General features: G+C 41.2%; 1 protein-coding gene across 3 annotated transcripts in view; it reads left to right on the forward strand.

Moving 5' to 3' along the window:
- Window positions 1-15,808, forward strand: part of COL22A1 (collagen type XXII alpha 1 chain) — a 283,818-nt gene that overhangs the window by 98,063 nt on the left and 169,947 nt on the right. Inside the window, exon 2 of one of the 3 annotated variants that reach the window (XM_042785802.1) lies at window positions 3,240-3,400. The exons of the other annotated variants lie outside the window; for them this stretch is intronic. The gene's annotated coding sequence lies outside the window, so the exon portion shown is untranslated. The remainder of the gene's footprint in view (window positions 1-3,239; window positions 3,401-15,808) is intronic. 3 annotated transcript variants of the gene reach the window in all.

The raw sequence follows: 15,808 nt of genomic DNA on the forward strand, positions 1-15,808 counted from the left end.
CAAAGTTCCGGGTGCTGGTGCCAGGCAGGGACACTTAGACTTAACATGCCATACACAGTCCTGCTCTCTGGAGGGGATGTGGGGCAATGCGTGGGAATGGTTCTGGTGCCAACAAATCCTGGCAGTGGGGCCTTTGTTCACTGGCGGTATTTTCTGAGCTGATGGATCCCGTTTCCATTGCCCTGAAGTAGAAGGTGGCAAATGGCCAACTGGTCCATACTGGGACCTGTGGGGTGTGTTTTGGAGTTATTAGAAGCTTTTTTTAAGAATGGATTAACTTCCTTAGCTTTATTTTCCATCCTCTGCATTCCCCTCTCATGTGCATTCTGCATAATTTTTATAATGAATTTATACTTTTTGCCACTTCGTGGTTTTGGCCACTCTAGCTAATGGTAATTATACAGAATATTTATAATCTTATCCAAAAGCACTAATGAAAAGCTTTAATGTGTCTAGCCATAATCTTGTAGCAGACTTCGCTACTGTTCCTTCCTTCACGTACCAAGTCCCAGCCCAGTATGTGCACTGATACACTTCTGCAAGCACAAACTCATTCTCCTGTGATCCTTGTCCAGAAACAATTTTTTCTTCGGGTCAGCACATAAAATATCCGCTCCCCAAGGCGGTACCTAGCTAGGTCAGGTAAGCATGCATAAAGCTTCACCACATTCAGTTAAGACTCAAGTCTCTCTTTAATAGGGGAGGAATCCAGACTGCAAAAGGTACCTGATAACTTCCTTAGGCATTGCAGTCCCTGCAATAACATGAGCTTCTCTTCCAGTTTTCCCTCTACTTTGGTAATGTATAACTGCAAGCCAAATCTCACAGAATAGGCAACTTCCCTATTCAGTAAAGCTGTGATACTATTTTCCCATAGCCCATGAGGCTGTGATCCAGGCCAAATAACAGCTCTGCATTGATCCATAATTGCATAGCTGTCTAACTCCTCTGTAGCATGCACCCACACACCTTCCCCATAGCTTCTGTATCTTATGGGCAACTAGAAATGACCCTCAGGGAGCTTTCTGCAGGGATGATTTTCTGTAGTGGTCCCTGATAAAAAACAAAGTGGATTGCCTTGTCCTTTGCCAGGTGTTTGGGAGCCCTTTTAGCTGTTCCCTCTTTGTGTGTAGAGACACATAAACATCTCAGCCAAGCTTTGTCCCTGCTCTTCCTTTAATTTTATTTTGCGTTATGCCCAACACACTCTGTATAAAGTGTGGGAAATAACCACTAAAGAGCTCCAAGAATTACTTTTCTAGGTATTGACTATACTATTAATAATCTGCCTCTATGCTAATGCAGAAAGAGAAAGCAATATCTGAGATAATAAATGTGATAGGAAAAAAAAAAAAAAAAAAAAAGCACTAAAGCCTGCCCAGATCTCAATGCCTGTGTGGATCTTTGGAGAGCATCTTTGTTTTAGCACTGTACAAAGGCATAAACCACAAGAGCTCTGCGGCTGTATGACTGTGTCCAGTGCCATGCTGGAGCCAACCGAGGTGAGCTGGACTGGGGTGAGACATGGTGGGCTGTGCTGAAGGGGATCACAGTGAATCCCCATGACAGGTGATGAAGACTGAGGATTGGGAGCTGACTGAAATCCCACTTCACAGCTACATAGCCCAACTGATGTAGTAGCTCCCAGTATACTCTTTGCAGAAGCATCACTTAGGAAAAAAAAAAAAAAAAAAAGTCCAAAAAAAGAAGAAAAGAAATTATTCCTTGGTCTGAATTTGAAATACAGGTTCCAGGGGTCACTGAAAAAAATTAGGGGTGTGCAAATTAAAAAACCAAACTAAAACAAAACAACATCAAATCTGTGGGAATTACTGCTTTAAAATGTGCAGTGACTCTGCAAGGACACCTTCTGGAGATCAGTTTCACTACAGACCAACTCTTCTGCTGAGCTGCTGCAGAGGCATTTGATGGCAGCAAATGTGTCCTTTCCTGAGTCCACGAGAGCTTTTTCTTAAACCGCTTTCCTTCTCAGACTGGAGAGGAGCATGCAGGATGAGCAACTGCTGAAAGTTGTCCTTCAGGACTCATCAGAGGCTCTCAAGCTGAAATACTGTACTTCTGCCTGCAGTTTTTATTTTATATCTGATATAAATCTCTCATTCCTAACTGACAGCAGATAAAATTATCCACCTCCTGCACCATATACCCCTACATGCATGGGCTTGCGAACATTACGTTGTGTAGGAAAAGAAACCTCTCAGAATTGGTTTGGGATCCCTTAATTAAACACCTGTCATAGTGAAAGTGATAATCTGTCAAGATTGAAACTTCCTGGGAAAAGCCAATTTAGGTATGTTTTTGGTGGTGGAGAGGGACTAGAAAAAAAGTTTTGAAGATATTAAAATGTCTTATTTTGATCTTCTTTTTGCAAAGTGAAGAAGTTACATTTTCAGTCCAAAATGTCAATTACTTAATATATTTTTAAAAATTAATGCAAGCTATGTTCCCCTTCAGAGAGTCAGTGTGTTTATCTCCCTTAGAGAGGAACCATGGGGACGGGTACAATCGTGCTGAGTCCTCTGGAGGCACCAATTCTCTCATGCTGTAGTGTGCCTTTCATGGCTGTGTAGCTGAAACTTTTACAGCATTAACTCATCCTAGCACGTCTGTGTGGAGGCTTGGGTTTTATTGCTTGAAGACTAGCAGAAGAATAGCACAATTTGATTCCAAACACATGAATAAGATGGCACAAGTGTACTGCACAGTGTGGCAGTCCTGTATTGTGCTACAGGGCGTGACAAATGGGAGCTTTTCTGGCACAGATAGGCTCTTAGTGGGGAATGAAGAACTCAGTATCCAGAAGTGGTAGGGCTGTAGCTGCTGATTGATACTTGCGTGCTTTCTGTCTCTTGAATTGTTTTCTTTTTTTACTCTGGGTTGATTTTCTCCCTCTCCCCTTCTTGCAGGCTTGTCTTATCTGCAGCATCATTTCAGACCTATTTTTTCTCCTTAAAAATGAGTGATTGACATATTGAGTGGGGAAAACTCAGTGAGTTGACAAACTGAGTGGGTAGGAAAGGAAGAGGATTAATTCATTTGAACTATGTGCACCTGGCTTGAGGAACAGAGCTCAGGTTGTTCCTGCTTTGATTTATAGTCCTCAAATGCTTGCTTTCCAGGCTCCAGTTGTAATGTCCTTTGTGTAGGGGAGAGAGGAAGGGGCAGATGCCCTCTAAAGCACTTCTCACTTAGTTGCTTTTCTTTCGGTTGCTTTTAAGCTTCAGAGAAGAGATTCCTGCAAGTGCCCATGGGAGTCAAGTGCCCAGATCTTATGCAAACCTCTTTAGAAAGTATGGGCCTGGTGGCATGTATGGGAACTGGAAGGTGGATAAGACTGCTTGGATAAAATGAATATTGGACTGAATTTACCTTTCAAGACGTAAGTAAGAAGTGAACCCAGTGCTTTCAGCCTGGCTTTTGTTAAGTGTGTCTGAGAGCTATAAACCCCAGATAGTCTTAAAATATGCAAAGATGCCAAACACTGACATCAATGACCGTTTTAAACTTTTTTACATGTATGGAAACAGGCACTGGGCTTGATTCTGCCATGCTTCAGACATTTTGGATAATGTCTTTTTCCAGCTGGACTCTGTAGCATACTGGAAGGTAGAACCAGAGAGTTTACTGAGCTCTGAAATCTAACAGCTTGTGATGGTACCTGGTCTGGGACAAGCCCTTGTTCTCACAGGATCAATCACTTCATCCCTACGCTGTTTCTATTGGTGTCCCCAAGGTTTATCCCCGTGAAGAATATCAGAGGAATGGTTTGCTCTTAAAGGATCTCTTCTGAAGAGCTCTACCACCAAAGAAGTGTCACACTGATTTCTCTAGCTGGTGATGAGAACTTACACGTGCCCGCCATTACCTTCTGTGTCTGTGTGGCCAGTTCAGTCTTGTCCAATGAAAGGTCAAATTCATGTAGTGGAAGGATGTGTACTGCAACCAGGCAAACTGCAGAGTTTACTGAGGTGCATCCAGGCCCTTCTGCCAGGATGCTAATTTATCCTGGCTTCTTCTAAGGGGAAAGTAAAATCACTTATTTATCTTAAAACCCCATCTATTTTGCAAAGGTGGTGTTAAAATTCTTTATAAAAAACCCCAAACTCTTAACCAGAGTCAGGTCTTGAATTTATATGGAAATTTCCTTGCTTTGCTCTTGTGATATAATTATACTGCTGCTGGTTGGAGTTTCAAAGCCACTGTTACAGTAGCCCCCAAAAATACCCACATGGAAGACGATACTGTTCAATTTGCAGTTGTATAATTACACCAGAAGAGTAATGCCAGTCAGAGTCCCTCTAAAACATGTCCTTGATCTATATTTCTCTCTTGAAAGTTATTTGAGAACAACTAGTGTATATTTATTGATCAGCTGAAAAGGCATCAGCTTTGAACCAAGTTGCTTCTAATTAATTCACTTTTGGAACTACTGTGGAGTAACAGAATGCTATATCTGGATGTCTGGTTATTATTCTGAACGAGTTATTGTTTTTATGGCAATTTTACAAATAACATTTTCAGTCTTCCTAGGATTTGCTTTTTTAACATCAATTATATACCCTAACTTGGCATCTCATAGTCTTGACAGTGCTTGGATTAGGAGACTCTACACTCTGGTCTCTGTGTTGTGGCACACGGGAGGATAATGGACAGACTGGCTTGTACCTCCAGCCAGCAGTGGGAACTGATGGCTTCAGCAGATCTGTAGCTGTACCGCTTCATTGGGCTCATTTGGGAAATGTACCTTTCATGAATGCTGAATGCAAGTGAGATTGATGGGGTTTTATAGCAGAAATATTGTAATGTTCCTATTCAGTGAGAGCCAACCTACCAGAGCTTCTCACTGAGTTTATTTTTAATCTCAGTTGTTTCAATTACAGGACTAACACAGAATTGCTACTTTAAAAATCAAATGAAGCAAAACCACCTTCTCTCTTGTGTCAATAACGTTTTACAATATTTGAGTCCATCCTAAAATGAACTGTTGCTATAAGAAATTTAGTGTGTTTTGTTACAATTGCTACCATCTCCCTGTTGTGAAATTTGCTGCTGGCAAAATTTTGCTTCCATATTACTTGTTTAATAGCACAGGAAAAAAGATAAGAGAGATCTGCTTCTGTTAGTGGATATGTTTCTCCTCTATCTACAGTCAACACTTGCACATGTAGTATTGATCCTTATAAGTTTTTAAAGGAGTATAAAGCACAGATGTTTCAGCTCAACTCTTCTTATGGACAGTAGAAGTCTCACTTGTTCGTTATGTTGATGGATGTTGGAATTGATCCATATCCTGGGGTGCAAAATCCAGGAAGCGAAAAACCATGTTTTATAAAACTTCATGAGTGAGAAGGGGAGAGAAAACAACAGAATTTTTGGATGCTTGGCAGTTCTGCACCTGTGAGATGGTCAGCAGATTACAGTCTCCCTGGAGTGCTTTCTGTTGCCATCCACAGACTATTCATCCTTATCTACATCCCTGGAGAGGCACTGTGTACCTGTCTCTTCTTTTTGCACTTTTGGGATCCTTAACTTGATAGATGGTGTAGCTTTGTATCCCCACAGCCAAGTGAGTAGTACCTTTAATCCTTGTTCTTCATCTGGGACACAGAAGCAAGCAGGAAACTTCTCAGCCTTGCAGCACTCTGCTCTCTCCAGCCTAGGAAGTAGAGGCAGTGAATGGAGCTAGAATCATCCCAAGGAGCCATGTAGCTGGGTCAGGAGTGACATGGCCCATCTGTGACCATAGACTAGCTACTGAGGAAGGGCTTGTCTCTGCAGCTGCTATCTCCTGGAGCATGTGCTCCAACTCAACTCCATACTGTCATCCTGTTGAATGATAGGTCATCAGCACGAAGACATTTTCTTGGCAATTTGTATATTAAGGCAGTGTTTGGCCACTCAGGAGAGACCCTGTGGTTCACTGGGATCAAGCACACTTTGCGTGGTGAAGCTTCACGTTTTTCCCAAGATGGGAGAACCAGGGAGGAAGGGGTGGAACTGGTGCCCCAGAGTAGCAATCACCGCACAGCCTGGGTGGAAAGCGTTGCAGCTGCTAATTGCTTTCCTCAAACTCTTGTGCTGTTTGCCGACAAGCTCCTTGGCACGCAGTCTGTGTGTTTGTTTAGGGGCAGACACAAGCAAATTAGCTTGGAAGTGCCGAGGCCTGATGCTATATTCATAGTTCCCATAGTGCCATTTATTCCCTGTGGGAGCATGTGCAAATTAATTCTGTATGCTGCTCACTTAAATGGTGCTAATTACATTAGCCCTCTTGACAATATACATCTGCTGTCAGCCATCCAATGAGTTCCTTGCATTTGTGGGTGCATTAGAGAGGGAGAGGCTATCAGTGACTCCTGCAGTGTAGGTATCTCTTGGAAAGATGAGTCCTCATCAAGATTCAGGAGCTTCTCTAGGAAATTTTAAAGGACATCTGAACATGGGCTAGAGATTAGAGCATGGGATCAACCTGGAAATAGGGCTGTTGGGCTGTTGAACATTACCCGTGTTGGTGGGGTTTTGTAGTCATCATTTCATGTGTGCTGTTGGGGTGTGAGTACCTGTAGTAGGATGGTCCCTTTTGGAATCAAGATCTAGAGCATGGGACAGACAGAAATGAGAAATAAAAGACAGTGGACAGAGACAAAAGGAGAAGAGAAAGAAGCTTGGATCCAGGGTGAGAAGGTGACATAAATGCATAGCACAGCCTGCCACATTGTGGGGAAAACAGTATTTTTCAGATTTATGTGAACAGTTCCAGTGTAAGTCAGGCCAGGGAACAAAGTGCATGAAAAGAATTTAACTTTTTTCACCTTCAGAAGGACCTCAAGTGTTTTGCAAATACCAGAACTCCCTGCATTTCCCCTGTCCCTACTTAAATAAGATACAACATTTCTTGGCTGTGCTCTCAGCCCTTTTCCCACTTTCTTGTTTGATCTGAAAGCATTTAAAAATTGGTGACCTGTGACCATAAAATGAATTTAGTATTTTTGCCCAAGAGCCTCCTTTTGATCTTTATTACAGAGCTCTTAAGAAAGGATTATATTTACGAGCTGTATCTAAACTAGTAACCGTAGATATGTCCAGAAGCATTCCTGGGCAATGTAATGCACTCATCTGCACCAGTGTCTGGCACATTTTGGCCCAGGCAAGCTAACACTCTGTCAGAACATTTCTAGGGCCCTGTTGGTTACTTATAATGTTCCAGGGAGTGTTCATAGTCAGCAGCCACCTTGTTTTGGAGGCTAAGACCATTTGCTAACACAGACATGGGCTCAAACATGCCTTGGCCTCAGTGCCTGGGAATGCACCCAACTATTCTTGTTTTAATTGGATTGATGTAACTCTGGTGCCTTTGATAGATGTCTAACGTGGGAACCATGTGTCCTTAGGTTCCCTTGTAGCCCATAGGAAGATAGTAGCTTTTTCAGGGGTAAATCCAGGCACCTAAATTGGGTTCCTGCTCTGAATTGCCCTCTGAATGAGCCTTGCTTCTCTGTTCCTATAGGAGCCAAAGAGCATCCTTTTGCCTAGGACCTTAAATGTACATTGCATGAATACTCTCTGGGGTATATTACCTAGTTTTACTTGCCCTCTGTGTGGAATATGACATGTACTGAACGATGCCGGGCATTGAATGTGTGGTTACTCGAAGAACCACATTTTCTGGCTACTGTGCTGATAAAAGGGGAGGGAGCCCTGCAAATGCAGATATCTACACTCCCACTGCAGTCTTTTGGGACCTGCTCAGCAGCCAGGGTTTGTCTGAAGAGCAATTCAGCTGGGTGTTGGTGCATTTTTAGAATAATGTTTTAGTGGAAAAATGCGACAGCCTTGGGATATTATGAGGAGTAGGGTGGACCATAGCTGTGTTTTCTCAGTCTATAAACTGTGTAGTGGGGAGGGTTTGTTATTCCCTTTCCATTTCATCATTAGCACTTATGAGGCCTATCACTGTGCTGACAGAGTGCCTTGGGGTGCAAATATGGAAACCTCATCCAGAATCAATGTAGGCATTATTTGAAGAGAAAAAGACAGTATCCACTTTGGCTGCAGCATCCATGAATGGGTGATTTTCCCAGCACTGATGGACTTTTAACTTCACAGTGTGAAGATAGAGTGTGATTTCAGAAAGCAATTGAGAATTGCATAAGGCATTGAACTGCAAGGTGGAATCATATAATTGCTGTGATGCTCTGTTTTACCTACACCTTGTTACAAATTATAATGTTAGTATAGAAGCAATTGCAGTACCATTACACTGTCAGTGCCACCACTATAGTTGAAAAATATGCCAGTTTTTTTCCTTATGAATTTGTTTCCAAAGGTGGGTGGCACTTTAAGGGTTGGTTCATTTGCTGGGAAAGAATATCTGACAATGCACATTTGTAAAAAGTACTTAGTGAATTTGGGCACGGCATGGAGGTATTCTTTTAAAAGAAAAAAGTATTTTTCAAAGAGTTAGGAAAAAAAAACCACAACACCTTAAATGTTAAGGCTTCATAATTGTCCGTGTTCAATGTTTTATTAAAGAAGAAAAGAACAAATAAAGGTAGTGCTATATATAGGAGTCACTTTCGTCATCAACTGACTGCAGGGATTTAAGTGTGCTGGAGGAACTGCTGCACAGCGTACCGTCTAAGTAATTGAAGAGCAGAGCTAATAGGGTCTGAGAAAACTCCTCTGAGAAACTACTTTCATGAAATCTTTCTAACTTTAACAAAATTTTTTTTACCAGTCCCTTCCCATTTAAGTGTAGGCTTCAATGGAAAAATTTGTTTCAGTGTAGAAAAAATTTGCAATATTAACTACACAAAAAATGAAGTGTGCTCCCGCTACTCACAAATCCCCCAAATCTCTCTTTCTTGCAATGTTATTATTGTTTACCCCTGAAAAGCACACAAGATTCAGAGTTGATCTTTGGACAGTGGCTAAAGAATGTATTCCTCACAAATATTTTGAAGTCTGTTTTAAAGTTTTGTGAAACAGCTTTTAATGAGGCCTGCATTTGCCAGACTGTTTCCTTATCCATGGATAGAATTTATGGTGGGCTAAAGACCACTGTCAGGGGATGAACCAACTCAAATGTTTAGGTTGAGAATATCATGATTCTTGAGAGAAAGTAGAGACTTTCTGTTGCAGGAATGGAATAATGATGGAGATGCAGAGAGTATTTAAATCTCTGGCAATGTGCTGGGTGCTGCTGAGATTCTGGAATCCTAAAATTTTCAGTTTGGGGAAAAAAAAAAAAAAAAAAAAAAACCACGGTAATAAATAATGTTTGCTTTAACCTTCTTGTGTTTCTATTCTCACCTCTCTACTTTATTCTTGTGTAACTTGACAGCTACACGTGTTCAGCATTCATTATACACAAGTCCCTGGAGGAGCCTTTGGCAGCAGAGGGCTTACTTTTTCTTGAATGAATAAAAATGAAAATAAAGAACCTGTTTAAGCAGAGTCCTAAGAACAAAAGGATGGAGCACTGAAAACTGGGGTTTGTGTTTAGCACTTTACAGGGAAGGTTTCTCAACAGAAAGGCCTAATGGGCAGCAGGATCACAGTGTTCCTGGTGAGGGATCTCTGTAACAGACACGATGCCGTGACTTCAGCAAAACTTTGCAAGTGAAGGAGTTACCTTCAAAAGGGTGTTTCAGGAAAAAGCTACTCAGGTTAGGCTCATGGATAAGGCAGTCCTTCCAATAATTGTTCTCTTTGTATGGTACAAATAGAGAACCATAAACTTGTGAGGTGAAGGGGGAACACCAGGGTCCATCAGCGTGGGGATCCTGCAGCACTGCAGGCTGGGCAGCTCACTCACATGGTACCTGCCTGTTGGGTCTCGTTGAGTTCCTGCTCAGCCCGGAGGCCGATGTACGCACAGGCTGGGTCTGGGGTTATCAGCAGACAGAGAGCCTCATGTCCTCCTCATATAGAACAGTCCAGAGGTGGAAAAGGAAATGTCAGAAAGGAGAAAGTAACTTATGATTCATTCTGTCTTGCTTCAGTTTCAAGGGAGAATTTCGCAGATTTAATAGCCCACTAACTATAGTGCAAAATCATGTCTCTGTTTATGTTTATAGATGCTAAATGAATCTTAGTGTATCAAATCAGCCCTTTTCCCTTTGCCTTTGACTTTCTGTTTTCTTCTCCTCTTCCTTCGTTCCTTCCTTACATACTTCCATCCTTCCTTCTCCCTGCCCCCCTCTTCTTTCTCTCTGCTATTTTCTCTTTCGCTTTTCCCTTTTTCTATCATTTCTTTGACTTTTTTTTGAAATGGCTTGAAGACAAAGAGACTTAAACTATCAGATCACTCACATTGTTCTCTTCCAAACTCACAGCCCTATTATTACAGTTTCACAGTAATATGTTATTAATGTTAATTTAATGCTAGTGAAAGTTCCTGAGCTGACATGTTCTTCTGAAATGTCTCTTACAGTGCATATACTGTGTAAGGCGTACTGTCTCTTTTAATTTTAAATTATTTGACAACTTCAGGATTTTTTCATAGGGAATATTCTAAAGGATGATATGCAAAAGTGAGGCTTAAATCATTCATTATCATCAAACATATCTCAGTATGATTTGCTTATAGAAAGGGGTGTTATCTGCAGTTAGATTACTTTTGGAAAACTACTTTGTGCTTCTTTGAACAAGAAGTTCATACAAACCAAGTCAGCTTCTTCAGTGCTGAGTGAGATTCAGAGGAGGATTTCACAGTCATATGAAGTGGGACAGAATGCCCTATATCCTTCAGGTTCCTAAGCGTATTTATGATGGGAATCGCCTCACTTAACTTATACCTGCTTTAAAGTAAAGCATCTATTGCAAAATAGATTCTCAACTTCCGTCAGTTTTCAGTGCAGAGAGAGAGGAGTGCATCCCATCCTAAAACTGGTGTTCAAGACGGCTGTAGAGGACAGTAAAATAGCTCAGATTAGGTAACAGTTTCTCAGTGCTCAAGGTATTGCGTCAATTCTTGGTGAGTTCCCTCTGAAATGAAGCATTGCAAAGATCACAGTCTGACTAAGAGCACCTCCTGAGTGCTGGAGAAGCTAAGCCCTTTGGGGTAATTTTAAGTGTTTCTGTCTATGTTGTTCTCTAAAGCACCACTCAGAAGAGGTTATTTATCTTTTTGACCCTAAAGGAAATCTAGGGAGAGTAGTCTTTCTATGCAAAAGCTAAACTTTGTGAATGTCGGTTCTATGTGCTTTCATCAAAACCAGTAACAGGTGTCTAGTAACTGTAAGAAGTGTAAGTATCTTTTAAATGCATTCAGGATACATTTTCCATAAGCAAGTGTCCCCTGTGCATGGAAAGGATTGAGTGTTTCTTTGACAGATATACAGTATCCATTTTTCTTGGAGAGTCAATGGTCATTACACTACAATATTTTTCCCAATATTTTCCTTGTTACTCATTTGTACTTAAGCAGCTCCCAAAACAGACCTCTTATCAAATGCCTCTCTGTTCCAGAGGACCTTGTAGGTTGCAGCAAGGAAGGACAGGAATCAGGGTGGAAAAACAGACTCCTGGATGTGACACACTGCTCTCCTGTCAGTTCTATGTGCCTGTGGTTATCTGTAAAGATCACCCTAGACATGGGACAGGTAGAAAACTGTTGTCCTTGAGTCATCACCAAGACTTGTGTGAGGCTGAACTGGATTCTCTCTTTTTTCACTGATGTATGACCTGCAAACAGTTCTGAACAATTTGGAGATCTGTGAAGAGAGTGAAAAAAGAGGCTACAAGAATCAAACGGTTATCTTACATTGAGTGAGTCATGTGCTGAGGTTTCTGTCTAGAGGAAGGGAATGAGGTTTCAGGTGACAGCCCTGGATGGACCTTCTGGTCGTAAGAAGCAAGTGACTAGGAGAAATTCACCAACCATTCTAACAAAACATACAGTCACCTTCATCAAGTTTGGACTACTAGAGTGTAACAATACTAAAAGAGAGCTAAGATATGTGGGAATCATAGAGTAGTTTGGGTTGGGAGGGACCTTTAAAGGTCATCTAGTCTGACTCCCCTGCAATCAACAGGGACATCTTCAGCTAGACCAGGTTTCTCAGAGCCCCATCCAAACTAACCTTGACGGTTTTCAGGGATGGAGCACCTACCACCTCTCTGTGTAACTTGTTCCACAGTTTCACCACCTTCACTGTAAAAAATATCTTCCTTATATCTAGTCTAAATCTACCTTAGTTTAGTTTAAAACCAATGCCCCATGTCCTATTGCAACAGGCCCTGCAAAAGAGTTTGTCCCCATCTTTCTTATAAGCCCCCTTTAAGTACTGAAAGGCTGCAATAATGTCTTCCTGTAGCCTTGTCTTCTCCAGGCTGAACACTCTCTCAACCTTTCTCCATAGGAGAGGTTTCATCCTTCTGATCATTTTTGTGGTGTCCTCTGTACACACTCCAACAGTTCCATGTCTTTCCTGTACTGAGGTCTCCAGAGCTGGATGCAGTACTTCAGGTGGGGTCTCATGAGAGTGGAGTAGAGGGGGAAAATAATCAACCTTGGCGTGCTGGCCACAATTCTTTGGGTGCAGCCCAGGATACAGTTGGCTTTCTGGTCTGTGAGTGCACATTGCTGGCTCATGTCCAGCTTTTCATCCATCAGCACCCCCAAGTCATTCTCTGCAGGGCTGCTCTCAATCCTTTCATCCCTCAGGCTCTGATGATACCAGGGGTTGCCCTGACCCATGTGCAGGACCTTGTGCTTGGCCTTGTTGAACCTCATGAGATTTACATGGGCCCACTTCTCGTCTTGATCTTATCCAGGTCCCTCTGGATGGCATCTCTTCCCTCAGATGTGTCAACCGCACCACTCAGCTTGGTGTTGTCTGCAAACTTATACACATATAGCTTCCTCGTACAGCACTAATTAAGGGACTATGAAATGATGGTAAAGTATCGCTATTAAAAAACAAAAAATTATTCATATGTATAGCTATAGAACAGTTTGCCTGATCTCACTCACATAAAAATAATAATTGACATTGAAGCCAGTGAATAAAGTATAACAGAATGGGAATTATTATGTATCCCTATTCAAGGGTTATAATTTTATGAGAAAGAGGTCATCTCTAACAAAACTAATTTATTTCTGTGCAGAGTTACAGTTTGGTTGATATGGTAACTACCTGGATATAATACATTTGTTCTTAGGCATTGTTATTGCATATTGAATGACATTTGCATTAAAAAGTAACACTCTACAATGGATTAAGAGCTGACTGATCTCATGTAGCAGGTGTCAGTGAAAGTCATCATTTCTAGTGCAACTGTGAAAGGGATATATAACAGTTCTGGTGCTATTAAAATTTTCCATGAACCACATGGACATAAATGCAAAATCTCTGATGATAAAATTTGTAGATAAAGCAAAGGATTGACAGAATAATATGTAAAGTTGAGGACAAGGAAGTTGTTTTAAACAATATGTATTTAAAAACAATTGCAAGCTCATAGATTTGAATGACATGGCTAGAGAGAATGTAACGAGGACCAGTGGCTGAAAGCTCAGGTCAGTCTGTTGTATCTTCTCTTTTGCAAATCTGTAAATTTTACAAATTAGTACAGATGTAGCTGCATTGCAGATTTTATTACTCCTTCTACAATTTGCAGTGGATGTTCATTGCTGCAAATCCTCCAAGAAACGTGAGTGTTTGCTCAAAGATTATCCTGGCAGTAGCAGAAACAATAGACATAAACACTCTTTGATGTTAAAATGTTCACCTATATCAAGGATCTCATAGAAAAGCTCCACGCTTTTGTCTTGCCTTTCCTATCAAGGTACCTCCGGGTGTAGCAATGAAATGTGATTGCTAGTCAGGACCATTTGATGTTCTGTGAGTCTGGCACGTGGCTCCTTTGGACACAAGTAGCCATGCTGCTAACCTGGATGGTAAAGCACTAACATCTTTTGTGCCACTGCGAATTATTCTGTAGCTGGAAAGTAAGCATTGCAATAATTTTCTTTCCCTTGTGGACTATTTATGTTTGTGCCTGAGATGCAGACAGGAAGGGAGAAGCCAAAAGGAGCACAGGACATTTGTAAAATGAAGGCCAAAGTGAGGCCACAGTTCTTTAAGAGGTAATAAGAGATTTAAAAGACAGAGATGAAAGAAGAGAATAATAGTATTAACATTGTCATTTCTATGTTTTGTGGCAAGACAATTCTGTACCAAGGCCAAGTGCATGAGTTTGCTTTATAGTCCTGGTTCCAAAATAGGAACTAAAACCAGGAAAATTTTGCTAGCTCATACTTCCCTGCTAGGAAGCCATGATTCTTTCTAACTGGACCTGGTGGAGGGTGTGTTATGTTCTTAAAGATTGAAATGGTAATTTATATATCTATAATTCAGACATCACCTCCCTGTTGCATGAAGAGGTATACTGCTGTTTTATTCTTCCCAGTGTACCTCTCAGAAGTCCTGGACAGCTGAGATGAATGACATTTTTGTGATTTTATGCATACCTTCCATTTGTTTACTCTTTATTTGGGGAAATTTTGCTTGTTTTGATTTCTTATGTTCCTTATTTTACTGCATAGCCATACATCTTCCAGTTCTAAGACTGGGGCTCAGAAGTGCTGTTTAATGCACTGACTCAGTTCCTGTAACCAAAAGAGCATTTGTTAACAAAGCCAAGATTTAAAGGATCAGTATAACATCTGCACAGGGCTTCTGACACTTGTAAGCAAATCTTTTGTCAGTATAGCTTATTTTTGAGTGGGAAAAGAGGTGTCCTAACTCTGGCTTTTGCAAGTCTTAACGGTTTAAAAATCTTTCAACTTTTAAAGTTCATCTAGAAGAGGAGAACTTCCCTATTGTGTTGGGAAGCTGTGCAGACCTCTGATGTAGGGGAAACTACTGCTTGATTTCACATGTCTAATGTTAAGGCATAACAGGGTTTGAGTGCAAGTATCCTGGATTTCAAGCCAACAGGCATCAGGATGAAAAAGAGACCTCTGGCTAAAATTTACACAAAGTGACCTTGTGCATCAATCTGTATTGGTTCGTGGTGTGGTGAAAAAAAAACAAGAAAAGTGGCTATTCTGGATTTTATCTATAGAAGCAGCAGCCCTAAAGATGGTCCAAAGAAAATATGAAATGTCCTGGATAACACACACTCTCATGAGTAATCAGTCTCTAGCCTCCCCCACTGCTGTAGCAAAGGGGTGAATGAATGTGTTTGACTGCTGTTGAGTGCTGTGTTGGTTATTGGGGCTTCTGTTGATGGATTTTACATTCCCCTTTCTTTCCACTGAGCTGAGAGTGCCTCATCTGCAGCTGATAATCTGGACTGTAACTTCATTAACACAATAAAGCAGGAAAATATCAGATTTCATTGCTAGTTTTAACAAAATATTTTGGAATATTAGATTTTTTACTGAGAATCAGGAAGCAGAAAGAGAGTTATAAGGCATGATGGTAATGTCCTCAGAAAAGCAATTTTTATCTCATGATTTTAGATGTAGCTTCACAAACAGTTCAGGGTAGACCTGCTGTAGAAAGTCTTCAGAGAATCCTGTGAGATTGTGCCCCATTTGTAAGGGCATTGCCTGGGCTTGGGTCACCTTCAGCTCCTGTCTCCTTATCCCTTAGTTGGCCCTTGCAGCTCCATTACAAGCACAACAATTAAGGATACTGGAGGAATAATGTACTAAACAGCATGTGGAGATGATGCTAACTACCATATGCATCAAAATGAACATTGCAACTGCAGAGGATGTGTGTATTACCATGTGTGCAACTGGGCAAATGAAGGAATGAGACTTGGCTGT

Source organism: Tyto alba, unplaced genomic scaffold (genome assembly GCF_018691265.1).
Source record: "Tyto alba isolate M040663 unplaced genomic scaffold, T.alba_DEE_v4.0 Super-Scaffold_9, whole genome shotgun sequence".
Classification (NCBI taxonomy): domain Eukaryota; kingdom Metazoa; phylum Chordata; class Aves; order Strigiformes; family Tytonidae; genus Tyto; species Tyto alba.